Source organism: Plodia interpunctella, chromosome 6 (genome assembly GCF_027563975.2).
Source record: "Plodia interpunctella isolate USDA-ARS_2022_Savannah chromosome 6, ilPloInte3.2, whole genome shotgun sequence".
NCBI classification, from domain to species: Eukaryota; Metazoa; Arthropoda; class Insecta; order Lepidoptera; family Pyralidae; genus Plodia; species Plodia interpunctella.
The window spans coordinates 4,953,909-4,972,030 of NC_071299.1; the positions used below are offsets into that span (position 1 = coordinate 4,953,909).

An 18,122-nucleotide genomic window follows, 5' to 3' on the forward strand; every position below is an offset into this window, starting at 1 on the left:
TTATTATGAAGATAGCAAAGTGAAAGCCTTTTGAGAAAATGCCTCAAAAGTTTACTAGATGGCGTTGTTTCTTAAAATGCCTTTTTGCCAGTAATATACTATCGTCAAACAGTTCGCCAAAATTTGGCTTATTCGGCATACAATGCAAATTTTCCATTGCGGTAAATAAAAGCTCTCTTACAAACTACGCTATGTTCATTCACTTGTCGGCATCTGTCGGAGTTCAGCACTGTATATTGAATCCGCCAAAGTTCGCCGAACTGTTTCGCCATAATGTATAGCCGGCATTACATTTCTCACAATAACAATATCTAAATCTGGCCTTCACCTTCATGACATACCGAACTTTGGCTCTCTGCAAATGCCAACATCACACATCAATAAATATAACTTTACATTTGGATACAACTTTATAAAAAGTGTAAGTAATAATAGATTGATACCACAGATATAAGAACATAAATTCTTATATCTGTGATACAAGTGTTTTAATTTTTTTAATTAATTGATTGATTAATTGCACATATAGCAACCCGGCTCAAATTCGCACGAGATCTAAACCGTCAGGAATAAATTATCGAAAAAAAATCACAGTGAAAACTGTGTCAAAATCCATTGCGTGGTTTAAAAGAAAAAAGACACGACAGACACGGAGGGCTTTTGCTACACTATGTAGTGATCATTATCACCCAATGTGATTTAACCCAATTTAAATGAAAAAATCTAGTAAGTAGTCCTCGCAGAAGAATTATTTAAAATGTTTGTCCCTAAGTCGTCCATATCAGTAAATAAGTACTCTGATATTGTTCTTTCGGTGAAAGGTACATAGGTAAAATGTAACCTGGGTGGCACATAGGGACTTTTCAGACAAAAATTCTTACGGAAGCGAAGCCATCGCACAGTTATATATTTGTACATATTTTTAAATGTTTCTTAATTCGGCAGATTTTTGCAACCAGAATCTTTATTATACATATTATATCTAAGTAATATAAATAAGCTAGATAATTAGTTTCATTAAGTAGATGTTACTTTTTTAAAATAAATTGCAGTCCCAAGGATCATTTCAGTTCAAATTTAGTTATGTTACTATCTTATAATTATTAATTATTGGCTGGTTTCTAATTTATTATTCATAAAAGTCAACTGTTTATAGCTTCATCATGTGCTTGATATACCTCTACAACCACGAGGTCGTGCAACATTTTGTAAGAATAATCTCCAATGTATTTCATTAGAAATATGATCTTAGGTTAGAAACACCGCTCATAATTAATAGGTAGCTAGTTTATGGCTACTGGAATAACCAATTAGGTTAGGATCATAGTTTAAGGTTGTGATTTCACAAGTTCATGGAATAAATAACAATTCTTCATTTTAAAATAATAAATTATATATTTTTTTACATACTTTATTAATTGTCCAAATCATATTTATTTTAAACTGATATGAAAATTTGAGTTATTGCCATAAATAATTTGAAAAATTACATACACATTTGTACTAATTGACTAACCACATTGATGTTTTATTTATATTGAATTTTTCTTTGAATGGACTGACATAGAACATAATATGTAAACATGAGGTATCTTGAAAGTTCTACTATTTTACACAAGACCTTGTGAAAAGCTATTATATGTAGCTAGTTATTTTATTTAGCGGATGTCGCAAGAGATTAAGATGTTTCAAAGATCACATTAGCAATCACGCTAAAAGCTTAACAATCGATAGACAAATTAGACATTAATATTATATTATATTTAGACTCGACATTCTGAACAGACGTGGCTGGGATAGTAAAGTCAATGGAACTAATATTTCCTGCAATTCAAAAAGCAAGTTGTGTCGAACAGAACAATTATACGCAGATTGGAGTTCCATTACTTTGAAGGCAATACTTAATGTGAACTTATGAAGTTAGACGTAATTGAAACTTGTTTACTTAACGAGACATTACATCCTACTTATTATGTAGACAATTAAATTTTCATTAAACTCTAAATAAGTGCGAGAGTCTATTAGAATATTCTTTTTTATCTTAGTATCTTTTTATTTTTTTTATAAAAATATATATAAAATAATATGAAATAAGTTCCAAAGATGCCTCTCACACTATTACTAACTATATAACCGTACGGCGTACTTGTCATCTGTCATAAAAGCTCTTCCAAAAACAAATTCCAAATACAATTATCTAAATTAAATCGTCTAATACCAATAATAGATATAGGTACATATTGAAACATATACATTTGTTCACATGTAATGAACCCAGTGATCTTAACAAAATGTCATGAACAACGATATGTCACGATACCGGCCGTTAAACATCCAATCTATTATGATTTGACTCGCATAATTGCACCGAATATGATATGACAATGGCTATGAGGCGTTTGCACGATTTTTACTTATCCCTATTAAAACAAGCGGTAATTACTTAATCAGAAAATGTAATTACTAACGTTATTTCAACACAAACAATACCTTGACTATTTGTCTTTAAGTATCCATTTAACTTGGACACTTGATTAATGACAACGTTTACTATGCTAACTACACAAATATTCAATTCGTAGTACTCTACTACTATCGGTAGCATAGTTACATTAAATATGTAGAAATGATTTGATTTATTATATTACATTTCTTTAAATAATAGGAAATTATGATTAATGGCTCAAGGAATAAACCTTGGGTACTTTTTCTGTTGCAAAGTGTCTGTAGGGACTACAGACACTTTGCAAGACCAGATATACTGTTCTTTAGAGGGCCAATTGCTTTTGGCTCACAATAACAAATAAACCAGATCTGAAACTATATAATCAAAGGTCTAAAGTTAAAATATATAGTTAAATAGTAATGTTTAAATGCAGGTTGATATGATTTGCCGAGGTAAAAATGAAAAACAAATATTAGTTAATCGCAATCAAGGTTTACGGTAATAAAAAAAGTCAATAAAAGTCACATAGGCGAAAGCCGACGGGAAACCTGTTCTGAAACCTGAAAACCTGAATATACTTATTGGTGTTCGTATTTCGAGTATATTCAACTTTAAACAGGAAATAATATTCATTTCTTATTTAATGCTCTATAAATCAAAACTTAAGAAACTGAAAGTCAAATTTAAAAAAGCCTAATAATATAAGTAGTAAACATTAAAAACTACAAACTTCAACTATCAGACTGGCGAAATAAATTTTATTCAAGGATACGTTTCTTCATTAGCAACAGGTTTCAATCGTCTGCCACCAAGGATGTGTGTGTCCAGTGACGATACATACTGAACACCTGGGGACTGACTTGTTTAACAACTTTTTAAATAAAAATTATTAAGATGATTATTCACTAACTAAAGTGTAGGTTTTTCCTTAACGGGATCATGTGGCACGAGTATAAGATTCGAGTTTTCTGTTCATAGGTCTTAACCACCTATCCTGCTTTCTTCAGTTACAAATTCAAATAAATTCTAAAAATCGATTTATATTTATGTTCTAGAGTCCTAGCGGCAATATGAATCCGAAAATCTGACGACGTGATTGAAATCACGAACCTGTGACTAAATCGAAGAATGTGACCTTTATGATTGAACCCAAATTAATAGATACAGGTGATTGTTTCACTTCACGGAATTCAGTACTATTCATGTCCATACCGCCAGCTCCGACCTTAAAGAGTTATCAATATGATTGGTGGGTGAAATTGTCGGTCTATATATTCAATAGTTTCTTAATCGAAGCGTACTGAATCAGATCATTGGGTTACATGCGAGGTCGAAATGAGCACGATCGTGCCAGACTTACCACTCCATCACTTGATAGACAATACTATTGATGCAAACCCTTGAGCACAGGTTGCAACACGCATTCCATACGTCTTGGAGTCAGCACAGCTGGTAGCAGATTAACCTTGCCAACAGCACGTAACATTTGTTGACGTCTATATCACCAATTTTTAAACTGCACCTCCTTCGTCTCAATAAGAAATCATTGCGATTTCCCGGTAGTTAATTGTGTTTAGAAAATTTGACAAGGTTTAGACTGTTTTTTTTGTTACCATTTCAGAAGAAAAAACATTTATTTTTGTTCCTGTCCACCTGCGCGATTTTGTATTTACTGAATGAGTTATTTGGCAAATATTTTGAAAGATAGTATTTATTTTGCTTATATTCTTTACTTTTATATTACAAGCAAACCTATAGAAACTCTAGTTCACCTTTTCGCATTTCACTTATTAAGCAGTATAAATGAAACTTTGTAAATATACCTACTTTGCTACTACACTTCATATTTGTATTTATTCTAACAAGTTTCTATAATAGCAGACACACATTCATTAGAAATTCCACAATTACGATGGTATAACTGCATACGATGACCTAGTATTTACTATTTTCCGTTCCTTGCCTTTGCTACGCAAGGAAATAAGGCAATACTCACCTAAAATTTCAATGAACCGTGTCCAATACTTTGCATAGCAATAATTTGCCTTAATCTTGCACAAAATATTCTAGGTAGTCTTAGGTGCACTGCAAAAATATTTTTTTAATGGGAAGTGTGAGACCTCTGTTTTTCTCTTTCGCCGGTATGCAGTATGGACTTGCGAGGCGGCGACCGCAAGGTCTCTCAACCGAACTGCCTAGAGCTCCAAGCACGCCGCAAGTCGCGTAAGTAAAAGTAACTTTTAACAATACCTTGGCGGCGCCTGCGCGCTGCGTACGTCAGTTTTGCCAACTCTCGACGCGCGACGATACGTATCGCTCTCTCGACTATACCTACTCGGTTCCGAAACCAGTGTCGTTTCTACTATCTGAAAGTTTAATACACATATTTTGATCAGACACACCGTCATGGATATCATCGGATAACTAGTGACTTTTTAAACGTGATTTGTACGATTTCCTTGAGTTCCTTGACGTTCATGAGTATTTGAATATTCTGTAGTTATAAAAACTGCCGGGTATATTGGATGTTATCACTTTACTGCGTAAGTTATATCCATTTTATTGAATCTCTTTAATTCTTACTTATCTGCATTATAATATCAACCTGCATAATCATATCGTATAATAAAATTAATCTATTATTAAGTATTGCATGGCTACTTATTAATTAATTGTCCAGTTCATTACCATTGTCAAAAATTGGGTAAATTATGCAGTACTAATCTACGTCAGAAGCAAGATTTGTTAATGAGGTGACGAAAGTGATATCGTTATAGCATTTAGCCTACCGGTGGGCGGCGAGTGGTCAGCGGGCCAGTCGGTGAGCGAGCGATTGGGCCAGACTTAACCAGATCATAAGAACGGGTTTAGTCATTGTAAACACGTGTCCCATTGCAACTACATCGATACTGATATCGATTTATAATCATATTATTCCACTTTCAAGTACCTATCTAAGATTCGATTTTTCAACATACAGCGAATAATGTAAACGCATACACAGTATAATATTCTAAGGATATTTCACGGATGCGTGTGCTAACAAAAACAATATTTTTTTCTCGCTACTACTTGCTTCTAGTGAATACCAGCTAAAGTTTTATTCTTCCATCAAATTCTTGTTGCGTCACCGTTTAAGTATTAACATCTTTCATAAAACTTAAATTTATCAAAATAGCCTCAGTTTTTGAGGATCAGTCTATTGGAATATTAATCTACACGATAAACCATTGGGTCCTAACCAGTCAATACTATTAAGTACTACAGTTCCAATATAACCCGTATACCTAGATAAAGGCGTGATAACATAGGCATTATATATTATAAAATAAAATTTTGACTCTACATATTTGGACCTATATTTGAATGTTGCCATCACCCTCCAGGGATTAGATCATATAACTTGGAAAGTCTATTCAGTAAAGTATTTTGCTCACGAATGTCCAATAGAGTTTATTTTACTTTCCCCTATCTAATTTGCGATGCAAGGTACTATATAACTTGTAGAAGCAAAACACCGACGTTTTTTATTTAGATTCGTTTTCCTTCATACATATGGAACAGCAATATCCGATAGCCAATGTAACCTTTAGCGTCCTCTCTTTGTGGTTAATAGTTACAACTTACAACCATTTACTGTAGGTATTTCGATGTTAATTAAGTAATAAATATTTCATGAAATACACTGCTGAGTCATAGTACCTATATGTAGCTTTATTGCCACTATATAAAATTGATAACGAAATAGAATTATATAAATAAATATTAAGCAATAAATAAATGTTAAATATAATAATAAATAAGAACATATATAATAAATAAGAACAATAGCATCACGGAATTTCGCTCCCGCAGACATTTTGGGATAAATTGTAACCTATAGTCTATGTTGTAAGTTATGATTGAGTTGCAAACATCTTCACACATATCTTCACTCACATCCACTTTCGCATTTAAAACATTAGCAGGAAGTTCGGTACACAACATCGAATTTCAATTCTTTATGACTTATAAGTGACATTGCAACAACAGAATTGGAGAAATATGATATCGCATGTAGGACTATTTTCTATCTATTTCTCTTTAATTACTTATCATATCGAAACTGCCCCGTCGTTTACGATCGAGGACCTTAATGAGGCCAATGACAAAGTTGTTTCGGTTACTTATTGATCTAAATCAAACTATTTAAAACGGCCATTTCGGTCCGAAAAGAAGATGAAGAGAAGACTTTTTTGTATGTGAATACAGTACGTATACATTCGTATTAAACTCACATTAAAAGTTTCACAGGTTACTCATGCACCGAAGATGCTCCCACACCGCAAGTACAAATCTGACATTCTAAATTCAAGTCACGCGCATTACTAAACATTCGATCTTATAACCACACAGCCATTCGAGTACATAAACTCGACACTTAGGTACTTTATTTCTGTCTGAACGCTAATATTCATTTCAGTTCTCATATTAACCATTAGATTGTGATATATTGCTCAGCCAGCTATACGAAACACGCCTTAAGTATGTGTATCATTTCAAAATCCACTAACACTTGACTTGTGAAATGTTTGACTAGCAGGAAAAATAAAAAATATATAAGTTCAACACCGCCTTTTGAATTCATAATTAATTTGAAATTCTATGATTCTATAAAAAATTAAATGGAAGTAATTTTGATGTACCTACATAAATGCTGCATAATTTGGTTATAAATTTAGATTAATAAATCAATTGGTGGTCGACCTTTAGTCCGTTTGCTGGCGCAACTGTTAAAGCTCTCGCTCGCTCCGCCTGCTGCTTTCCACGACCCCTGCTGCAGAAAGTCACACTTTCAACCTGAAATATTTCAGAAGCAACCTTGATCTGCCATTCAGATTTGTTGCTCAAAACAGAACAATACTCTCCTAAATATGATTTCACTAAAGTTTATTAGGAAAATGTTAAGTTAAATTTTTGTTTAAAATTTATTGGAGCCACAAATTACTTGACGAAGTATAATTTTTCGTGAAAAGCGTTTGAATATAAGTCTGTGGTTTGAATATAAATAGTGTTATTTCATCGTAATCTACTGGCGTTAAAAATACTATAAAACATATTAGACCTAGTTTTCATTATCCACATAAAGGTACGAAAGAAAAGATGGCGCGGCGCAACATTTTCCATGCATTTATGTCACTAGCTCATTGTCCTCGTACACTTGAGACATTTTAATAATTCATAAACAATACAAATATTTCCAGTAGTGCAATATGTTTGTTGTCGACAATTGGATAATGGGGTGTTACAACACTACCAGTTGTTTAGCATGCGTCCGACGATGCCTACTGCGCTTGCGACGGCCTCCAACGTTTGATGCTTTGATGATATCTTGACTCATACCGGCCTTCGTTTTTTGTATAACGACTTGACAGGTATTCTATCACAGCGTTGAGAGGTACCTATCAGCTGTCAAAGTTTATTATTTTTGAGTCACCCTCACGACTTTAGACGCACAGGATATGGAGTGGTCCTAGGGCGCACCCGCCACATATTAGATCACTACGACATTCAAAATTATCAGACACTCGCTCAAAACGTAACGCTATCAGAGTATTTGAAGCCGCAAAATATCCGTCTAGTCGTGAAGGTCGGCGGGTCGCGGAAGACACCCCGCGATGCGCCCACGCCGTGCATTATCGTGACGCAAGCGCCGCCGCTGTGGCAACCACATTACGTGGTGGTACGAAACGTGCTACTGCTTTGTGCGCGACCCATTTACTCTACAGCTGCACATTTTTTCAAAGATAATTTTTTGATAATTATTATATTTAAAAAGCTAGTTTTACTTTGTAAATATTATTTATTGAAGACTCAGCGTGATTAGCAACAAACGGCCCAAGATCATGGCTATGGAAGACCAATGGCCTTACCATTGGTCTTTGCCAGGCAGTTGAACATATAAATATGCTATAGAAGAAATAATGTTAAGCAAGATAATTTCAAAGAACAAGTGATTAGATTACTATTTCTTTACCGACAAAGGAATTAAGCGTGAATTGAATATTATACCTAGCGCTCTTAAGTTTTAATCAATTGGTTAAATCAATTTAAAAAAATACGTTTCAGATAAATTGCAACATTTCACAAAACGTTATACAAATTCAGCGTCATTATGACTATAAACTGTAAAAAGCAATCCCATCTTCTGCAATTTATTTTCGAAGATCACTACCTACGCCTAAACACGGACCTAGGTGACCACAACCGTTAATTCTGTTTTAGCATGCTAAGTTACGAATACTGGCGATTTAGTACTCATCCATCAGAAACCTATCGTGGTTCATGTTCCGATGTCACAATTGGGCACAACATAGATGGATTTATGCTATGCTATTATTTGCCCAGTTTCTTCTCAAAAGATGAGCGCAAACCCGACATGTGTTTGCGCCCGATGTTTTGGAAAAACGCTGAACAAATACTGTGCGTAAACCCATCTATGGTCACAAAAAGACAGTTTCGGTTAAGAAATATGCAACCATCCAGACTAAACACAAACATCTTTTACGATATGATGATCATGACATCAATAAAATCAAAACAATAAAACCAACTAATAAAGCAATCAGCTATCTTCGCTTTTTGTAGATAAAAAAAAATTTGAACCTTAGCAAAAAACCTATACACAGTTTTTCATACTTATATGAAAATAAGTATTATACCGTACATCGTATCCATTCAATAACCCAAGAATGCCTTATTGCATTCCTTCATAGTAATCTCAAACAGGATAAATAAAGTCCTTTTCAATTTAATTGATTGAAATTGTACGGATTTCTCATGGCGCATCTACAAGTTAATAAATGGCTTAAAATAGGTTAAATTATTTTAGTTTATATAATGCCCCGTAATTACAATTCTTTGCCCTGCAGTAAGGTACCCAAAATGACATTATTGCTTCATCGCATACAATCATTGATAGCATAGTGTATGAAATAGAATGACATTGGCAAACCACATCATTAAAACTACCAAGAAAGTCTCTGTGCACGATTTATTCCATGTAATGACTAACGACCCTCAATAACAGTGAGTAACAACAAAGCCAGGTTATGAAGTAATGTTTGAAAATGATCATATGTAAAATAGCCTGTTTTATTCAAACAGGTTCCGGGGCAACAAGGTTTATATTCCATATTGCATTTCAACTTGCTCAGGACTTTTTTTATCATTTAAAACAGGTTGCAATAAAAAATCCCTAAATATTTTACCAATTGAATTCCTGACTCGGTCGAACATTAAAAACGTTTTAAGTAAGCATAAGTTGATTTTTAAATAAATAAGTATAAATTCATGTAACTTGTGTTTCCGCCCTAGAATAGGACTACTCCATATCCTTCCATGGATGTCGTACGAGGTGACTAAAAGAAGAAACACACAGCCTAGGCTGATAGGCAACAATAGCATCTCAATCGCTTTATCAAGAAACCCTTTATTCAAAAATCAGAGTTAAATTCTCACAAATTTAAATTTTCCGAAATGTTTTTTACATGTCCGATATTCCAATGTTTTTGACCCGTTGCGTTATTCACATAAGTGTTTTATTTAATAAAATAATATAAAAGCTATATAATAGGTATTTATTGATGAATCTGGCTATTATGCTAATGTTATCACCAACAAAGATTAGTTAACAAATTACAAAGAATAAAGTGTACTTTAAATAGAAAACATTCAAAACTATAAAAATATAGTAGTACCTGAAGATAAATATGTTTATCTCTTCTAAGAAGATGAGGAATATACCGTTCGTAGAGATAAAATAGATATTTATGCGTCTCTGCGGAAAACTACGACTACCGTTCATCAAGTCTGCGCACGACAAGACCCTACAGAGAACTACACATTAACTCCGAAACTACAAATTCGCCACTACTACTATTAAAATCCTTGTAGAGTAACTTAACATGTTGGCTGTACTTGCAATATTACTCTGCTATTAATAACTAACGATAAGTAATCATGCTGGCTCACGCGACAGCAGATGCGCGGTCATCGACCCGCCCATGTATGAATACTTCACAAGTGACGCTGCATACCTTTTGCTCATGCGCATTCATTGTAATTGAACGCCAATGTGCTAGCAAATAAGTTCAATCTACCAAATTCCACATTATTAGCAAACGTACTACACATACTTACTCTCTATTTTATTTGTACAGTGGTTCCACTATGGTTATCGTCGACATTCGATACTGAAAATTAGCAAGAATCAATATCGATTGTATAATTTTAACTCTATAAATAATAGTGAAAGTAAACTGGTCGCTTCAGCCGCATAAACGCGACACATTTTTGGAATTCCATTAATTCGGCAATTCTATTATCATAAGTTATGTCAGTGAATACTTATTTTACGTAACTTATATAATGTTTGCATACTTTGTTTTATCAAACTGTACATGGATAAGTGAAATATTATACAAATCTGTATTTTTATAGAAGTGGATAGAAACTGAGAGTGTGGGCATTTACTTTACGTCAGCTTCCGGATCTCATAAAGTACAACAACTTTTTGCTAGTCGTTCAAACTAGTTTTACACTAGAACATTCTTGAACTGGTTATTTCTTGTCACTTCATATCTCTATGGAAAAAATATTTGTAGTTATTTGTGACCATTTTCAAAACACTATAATTGCTGATGTTGATAATATTGATCGCTGTTGACTACTAAGAAGTCACTTAAAATATGAACGATTCCAAAGACTACCTTAAAAAAAAGCTGGAAACACTAAATTAATACTATAATTGGATGATATGGACATCGTCACACGATATCAGTGATCAACAAGAATCAAATTAATAACTAATGTTTATTTTTTTCTTCAAAACGGCAAAACATTAATATAATAATGTAAGAGTGGAGGAAAATTCTAAAACATCGGTGTCATCTTCCCGTATTAACAGCACCGTGACAGCTATTGCAAACACCTGTTCATGTGAAGAAACCGCGAACGTATTGAAAGGGTCGAGTGCCAGCAATCGTAACGATATGTGCTCGCGCATTGCGTAGGCGCAGCTAATTGTACTAGTGTCCACGTGATAAGTTATCGCCATCATTGCACTCACGATCTCGCCTTAACTTTCTACGTCAACCATTGCAATCAATCGACGTTTGTCACCTGCATAATCAATTACTATTGACTGGATGGCCTTCTTCAAATGTAACAGTCAAATACAATTGTTATTAGAATTGTAATTTAAAATAACAACACAATTGTGACGGCCGATATTATCACGGTAATGTTTGCTAGTTTATCTCGAATGTTGGGACAATTGTTTATTACAAAATTAAAATGATTAAGGGGCAGACGTATTTGCCCGTTCTAATCTGGCTTGACACAACTCAGTCTGGTTGCACCTTTGACCTTGCACGTGCCACTTTCAAAACGGCGCCGCATTCCATGCTTTAACACGGCGCGGCGGCGTTCGCGATTCGCTTCTGCTCTATTGTCTCTAACGTCAACTTTACTTCAGAATTCTCCATTTTGCCTTCCGGGTTGTTAAATCAATTCATAAACGTTATGGGAATAGATATAGTACTCTTTAAAATTAAATACTCTCTATAATATAAATGGCTAATCTGTTTTTTTATTTATTCGAAATGCACTATGCAAATACTTGTCAGTCGATAAGAACTACTTCAATTTAATTAATTACAATATTGCCCAATTGCTATTCTGAGTCAAGTCTAATTTAAAATTTAATGTAATTTATACATTTCTCTTTCAATACCCTTAAACTCTAGTAACTTCACTTGATATAAGTTGAGTATTACAACCTCTTAATACAATAATTATTTTGTCCAAAAAGTACAAGTAAAGACAATTGTTGCCAAAGTGTAACTAATACTCAAACAAAATTAGCTATTCAAAGGCGTGATAATTTTGAATTAATTAGAGTACAATACCCCGTTCGTATCCGTGATAGCCGCAGATAGGTAGGCGTATCGGGATTATTATTCAACCATTCAACTTGATGTAATAATAGCTGTCGTAGCTAATAGCTATATCGTGATAGCGTGCTTCCGCTGGGTGACACAAAAAGTAAAAACCGACAGACAGAAGCTTGAATTCGTGACTAGTGAAATTGTAACAACTGGGACAGTAGAGGGGAACCTAATAACATCTGGCTTCATCAAGATTTTCTTAATAATCATCTCTTTATTTGTGTTACCTTACAAAAATCAGAATTTCACAAATTGAGCCAATCCAGAATAATTAACCTACAATTTGAATTACAAAGTCAGCAAAATTACTAATGTTGTAGTGTAATATTTATTGATACAATCGATTTCATTTTGACGAAATTTCAAAGGAAATTACTTTATTGGCTAAACTTTGAAGTAAATTATGAATGATGCCTAGATAATATATTTTATAATTACATATGTTACTTTAGGTCGATTTATTCAAAAATGACTCTAAGGGATACCTTTCTTTTATTGCAATTTTAATCATAATTTAAACAATAACAAAATATTTTTATTCAAACATCTTTCAACAATCACAGACCCAGTTTGATGATATAATCAACAGTGATCTCAATTTGCATTATGTATTTGGAGCATTAGACTGTGGAAGCGCGACGAATCCATGCAAATTATAGGTACAGCCCGAGGTGTAGGCCCTGAAGATATCCTTGGCATTACATTTTCAAATGTATTATGATCTGATATAAACAGTAGTGTGACTAATCGCAAATTTATTTCAAATTATATAGCACTTTAAATAAAGAGATTATATACAAACACATGCACGTACACTCATTTTAATTTTCATATTTTTTGCAGCTTCGAGTGATTATTCGCTACAGTTTCTTCGATATCTCATTATTTATTTATTTTTTTCACAAATCAACAAAAATCTGCCAGGTTTATATTTGAACTGTAGGAAGTTATTTTCAAATCTTGTTATATTTATTTATATTTGGAATAGAGCGTGTGTAAACGCAAGTTTTGTGTGTAATTTTGTAGCGTGGCGGCGGTTACCGGCAAACCTGTGTTTTGCTGATCATGTTTGCACATTGTGCAAGCTTTTCACAACGCCATGTCTCAGATTGCAAACTGCTATTTAACTTGGTACCTCCATTTTACTCCAACATTTCTTTTTATGCCACATTCATGAGAAAGGATACGGCTATGTAAAGTCCCAAAATAAATGAAGCCCCACATAAGTGATGCAAATCACATAATTACATTTTTTCAAATAGTCACACTTGGTACAATCTAATTAATGCAAATCATCAACTTCTGCGTCGGTAATAATGGTTTCTGTGAATTTGGATAAGTTCATGTAATGTTGGCTGTAACGAATTTATTGACTGTAAAACAATATGAAAGACATCAACGCGCAATGTGGCACATTTTAGTTATGGCAGCTTTTTTCCTCTTGTCGAGAAAAAATCGTTTGCATTACGTTACTGTCAAAAACTTTCAAATAGAATGCGTTTTTGTGCGGTTATGCTATCTCTTCTTTGTTAATGTAAAATTCTTCCAATACAGGCTAATCTTAAACGTAATGTTTTAAATAACTTTTGTTTTGAAATCAATTCAACGATATTTATATTTTGTGTTCATTATTAGTAATTGTATTGCTAGCTATTGTATTTGAGGAACATACTTATATCGTCAAAATTATTTAAATAAAACTATTTTATATCACATCAAATCTATTACGCGTAATTACTTACTACTTGAACTAATTATATCCTTCTCTTTGCATAGAACTCTTTATTGCAGAAGTTCATAATCCTATTTGTGCAATGTGTACAACTATTTAGGTCTATATTCCATCGGAACTAAACAAAGGGTCCAATAATTCATAACTATTAGTCAAAAACGATAGAAAAACCCTCACTTAAAACTGGTTAGGTTCGTTTTAGTTAGTAAAGTGGACGAAGGCATAGATTTAAGAAGGGACGGTGAAATTCTTACATTTAAACAATACGTGAGCATTCGTTAAAATAAAATTTAAATATGAACAACAAATTGTTTAATTCTAGATACATCTAGACACGACAAAACCGTGGGAATGCGCAAAGCGCAATTATTTATTTCTATAATGTACTGCGAATTAATCTCTATGGCGGCGACTCTGACGTAATATATTATTTTATGTAATTGAACCATAGCTTCTACTTATTTATATTCTGTCTCTGTTGTTTTACCTACCACAATTTTACATGCGCTTACATTACATATGTCTATTTTGTTTCCCTGGGAAGACGGGTCACTAACTTTTAAGCAACACCAAAATCATAAGGAAAAATAACCAATAAACATTTATGAAATTGAATATTTTGATAAAAGTGTTATCTATATTATATGTATAACGTACCTATTATGTAAATATGTAATACTATTATTATAAATCACATTGTTATGTTTTCATTAACGTTATTCTTTGAACATTGATTTGGCCTACTAAATATAATTATGTCTATCTAAAATAAATAGTACTTTACCATATTACTTCTGGAGTTACGAAGATCGTTATTATTCAATTTCAAAATGCGGAACCACGTACATCTAATGGACACCTCGAATTCAGCTAATAGCAGCCTTAATCTTGTTTTCCCAAGGTTTTGAAGTACTAAAACAATAACTACAATGTGTTAGTATTACAAATTGCGATTCGCTCCACTAATGTTTAAGCATCAAAGTTTCGTGATTTACTTTGCGAAAATTATACGAGCCTCTTTAGAAACCAATTTTGTATTCTGTGCCTAATGGGTCTAATGGGTATGGTCTATGATGCAGATACAAATTGCTGACTTACCTTTATGAGTAAAATAATAAACCTAAAGTATTGGATGTATTGTTCAGCGCTTTAGTTAGAACAATAGCAGAATTAAGAAAGGTTAGTGAAATAACTCGCACAGTCGAAGAGAGCCAAAAATTATCGTACTAGCTAGGTTTGATTAGGCTAGCATTGTTTTGAGGAGATGACGACATGAAGTAGGCTTGGGAGGTAAAGGGGTCCATATTTTAAATACAATGCAATTTATAGCAGAAGTTGAACTTGAGAGCTGCCCTTCAACTACCAAAATGATAAAAAGGCTCTTTTGTAGACAGCGCGTGTTGAGCGAGACAAGATTAATTTCTGGCGACTGCTGAGGTATTCTGCGATCGCTGCGTCACGTTGGGTGAACAATTATCGCATTGTCTGATTGGTTATTATTTTGGCAGGCGAGGTCGGGGCGGGCGTGAGTCGCACGACCCCGCCGCCGCCGTATGCCTTGAGACTACAGTTTTTGCACCAGAGCGCATAATAGCCTGGTCACCCAGAAAAAACTAGACACGCTTTCGTCCGCGGAGTAACGGACCTATTTAATTAGCTAGCTGCCATATGGGAACAATGATAGTAATAAAAACGCCGTCAGTTCCGCAGTGTAATGCATTGTTGCTTTCGGCCTTGTTATTTCAAACCTTTGATCGCTCTCACGGAGAGTACTGAACGTAGTCATACGCAGTTAACATTAGGTGCTAAGATTAGGTGCAATAAATCATAAATATATATGGTAAGCAGCAAGTGGTATTTAATAATTTTCCCGGGTTCCTTGTTTTCATAATGTTAAACAGGATGTATACTACTATTGTTTTGAGCATTGGGAAAGCACCTCGTACGATTTATATAAACTTACAGATTAATAGTTACTATCCTATAAATAAATATCAACTAAAATAGACGATTCATATTATTTGTACTGTTTCAGGTAATCAATATAAATCGTGTATTGGTAACAGAATAAAAAATTATACATACAAACAAGTTTGATCTTTTCTTGACCTTTCTGCTTACGATTTTAGATTGTTTTATTGAAAAGTTGTTTCTTCTGCGATCGTAACTCGTTAACCTATGTATCTCTCCTCTGCCATTGAGATATTTTATCTACTGGATAATAAGCGGGTAGATAATGGAGATCTTAATATCATCGCCTATGCCTCCACGCAGGCGCAGCAACCGGTCTGCTGGCATGCAACCAGTTCTCATCAACTATATTCACAATCACCATGACGCACCTCTTTTGGGACAAATTCAAATTTTCCAAAAGTACATATCAAATTTTAATAATCAGGTGACAATTTTCGTGAAGAAATATATAAAATATCAAATACATTCTCTTGGACGTAGTTTTTTGCATCTTTCCCCTTATCGTTTAACTTTCATACAAAAAACAATTCGACTAAATATTAGATTTTTTAACAAATACCGAGTATTTGTTAACTTCTTATGGTTTACTTCTTACTATACTTACTCTTCTTCGTGTAAGTATAGAGCATGTCATTCTTTTCCAACAAATTTGATAAAATTAAGTAAACGTGGTACAATATTCATAGCATTCGTAATATTAAAGTAATAAATTTAATTCCACAGAAAGATTGACATTTCACATTTCTGTCGCTGACGTAAAGTGAATGAGCTATTTGACCTATGATGCAAATACCGCGCCTAAAGAATTTAGAATTGTTTATTATCCAATTTGATTTTTTTGCTATTTATCGAGACAAAGATTTTTAATACCTGATTGAATTCCATGGACTTTTCATATCCAGGCCGCAGAATGTTTTATTAATTGTGCGGCCTGGATATTAAAAGCCCAACTATACATAATGTTGTTGTCATACAGCTTCATATTCATCAAGGAATCCTGATGAAATTCCAAGTTTAGTAGCATCCCCTGGAGTATTAGGACAGAAAATCCCGTGAACTACTGGAAGTATTACATACTCTGTGCGGCTAACGGAACAGTCCAATTTGATAAATGGACCTAAGAGGAGATTTCATTTCAAGAATTTTCCTAAATTATATTAAACCACCATCTTACTGGTTTATGTAAGATCTACGAAATGAGATTTTTTAATCTTGGATCTTGTCAAATGAGAATTATATAACTTTGAATATGTCAGAAGTTCCGTCGACAAGCTAGCTATTGTTGTCTTGACATCTTTCCTCCGAGTTTGTCTAGACCAGACAATTCACATTTACAAAATGCATTTTATCATGAATGCAATTTTTAATAATAGGTTCAGTGGGTCACCTCTATATATTGTCCAAAAACTACCTATCATATATTTATCATTGGAATTTGCTAATCTTGTTTCTATAAATTGGTTTTATTGGACGAAATTATAATAATTAAGTTTGACATATATAATAATGCAATCCTTATAATAACTTCTTATTTTTGCTGTAGTTATATAAAACTATGTCATATTATAATTTTATTAACTATGTATATAATTAAAATAAGAATTAGGTATCTCTCTTCTGTGCAACTACATTCTTGGCTTTGTCGCCCCAAAGCCCGGAAAGTAATTTTTAACCACAGCTGCCTCTTTTTTGCAATGCCTCCACGAAAGAATATGCTGTATTTATGTTCATCACCACCAATTTACTGTTCATCATCGCTTACTATAGGTATTAGAAAGTACAAGATTAGTAAGTATATTTATCTAACTAATTTAACCTTGTCCGCGCAAAATATGGTAACGGTGTCACTGTGAGCCAACACATAGTTGCTTAATTAACGTAGTCATTTTTATTTGGTTGAAGTAAACTGTTAGGTTAGGCATTACACTCAAGAATTAAAACTTTATAAAAAATCGTTAAACGTTTAATATTTATGTTTAAG

General features: G+C 33.5%; 1 protein-coding gene across 2 annotated transcripts in view; it reads left to right on the forward strand.

The window, feature by feature from the left end:
* The first annotated feature begins 4,688 nt into the window (after positions 1-4,688).
* LOC128670737 (mucin-2-like) overlaps positions 4,689-18,122 on the forward strand; it is a 40,582-nt gene continuing 27,148 nt past the window's right edge. For both annotated transcript variants that reach the window (XM_053746682.2, XM_053746683.1), the window contains exon 1: positions 4,689-4,989. The gene's annotated coding sequence lies outside the window, so the exon portion shown is untranslated. The remainder of the gene's footprint in view (positions 4,990-18,122) is intronic.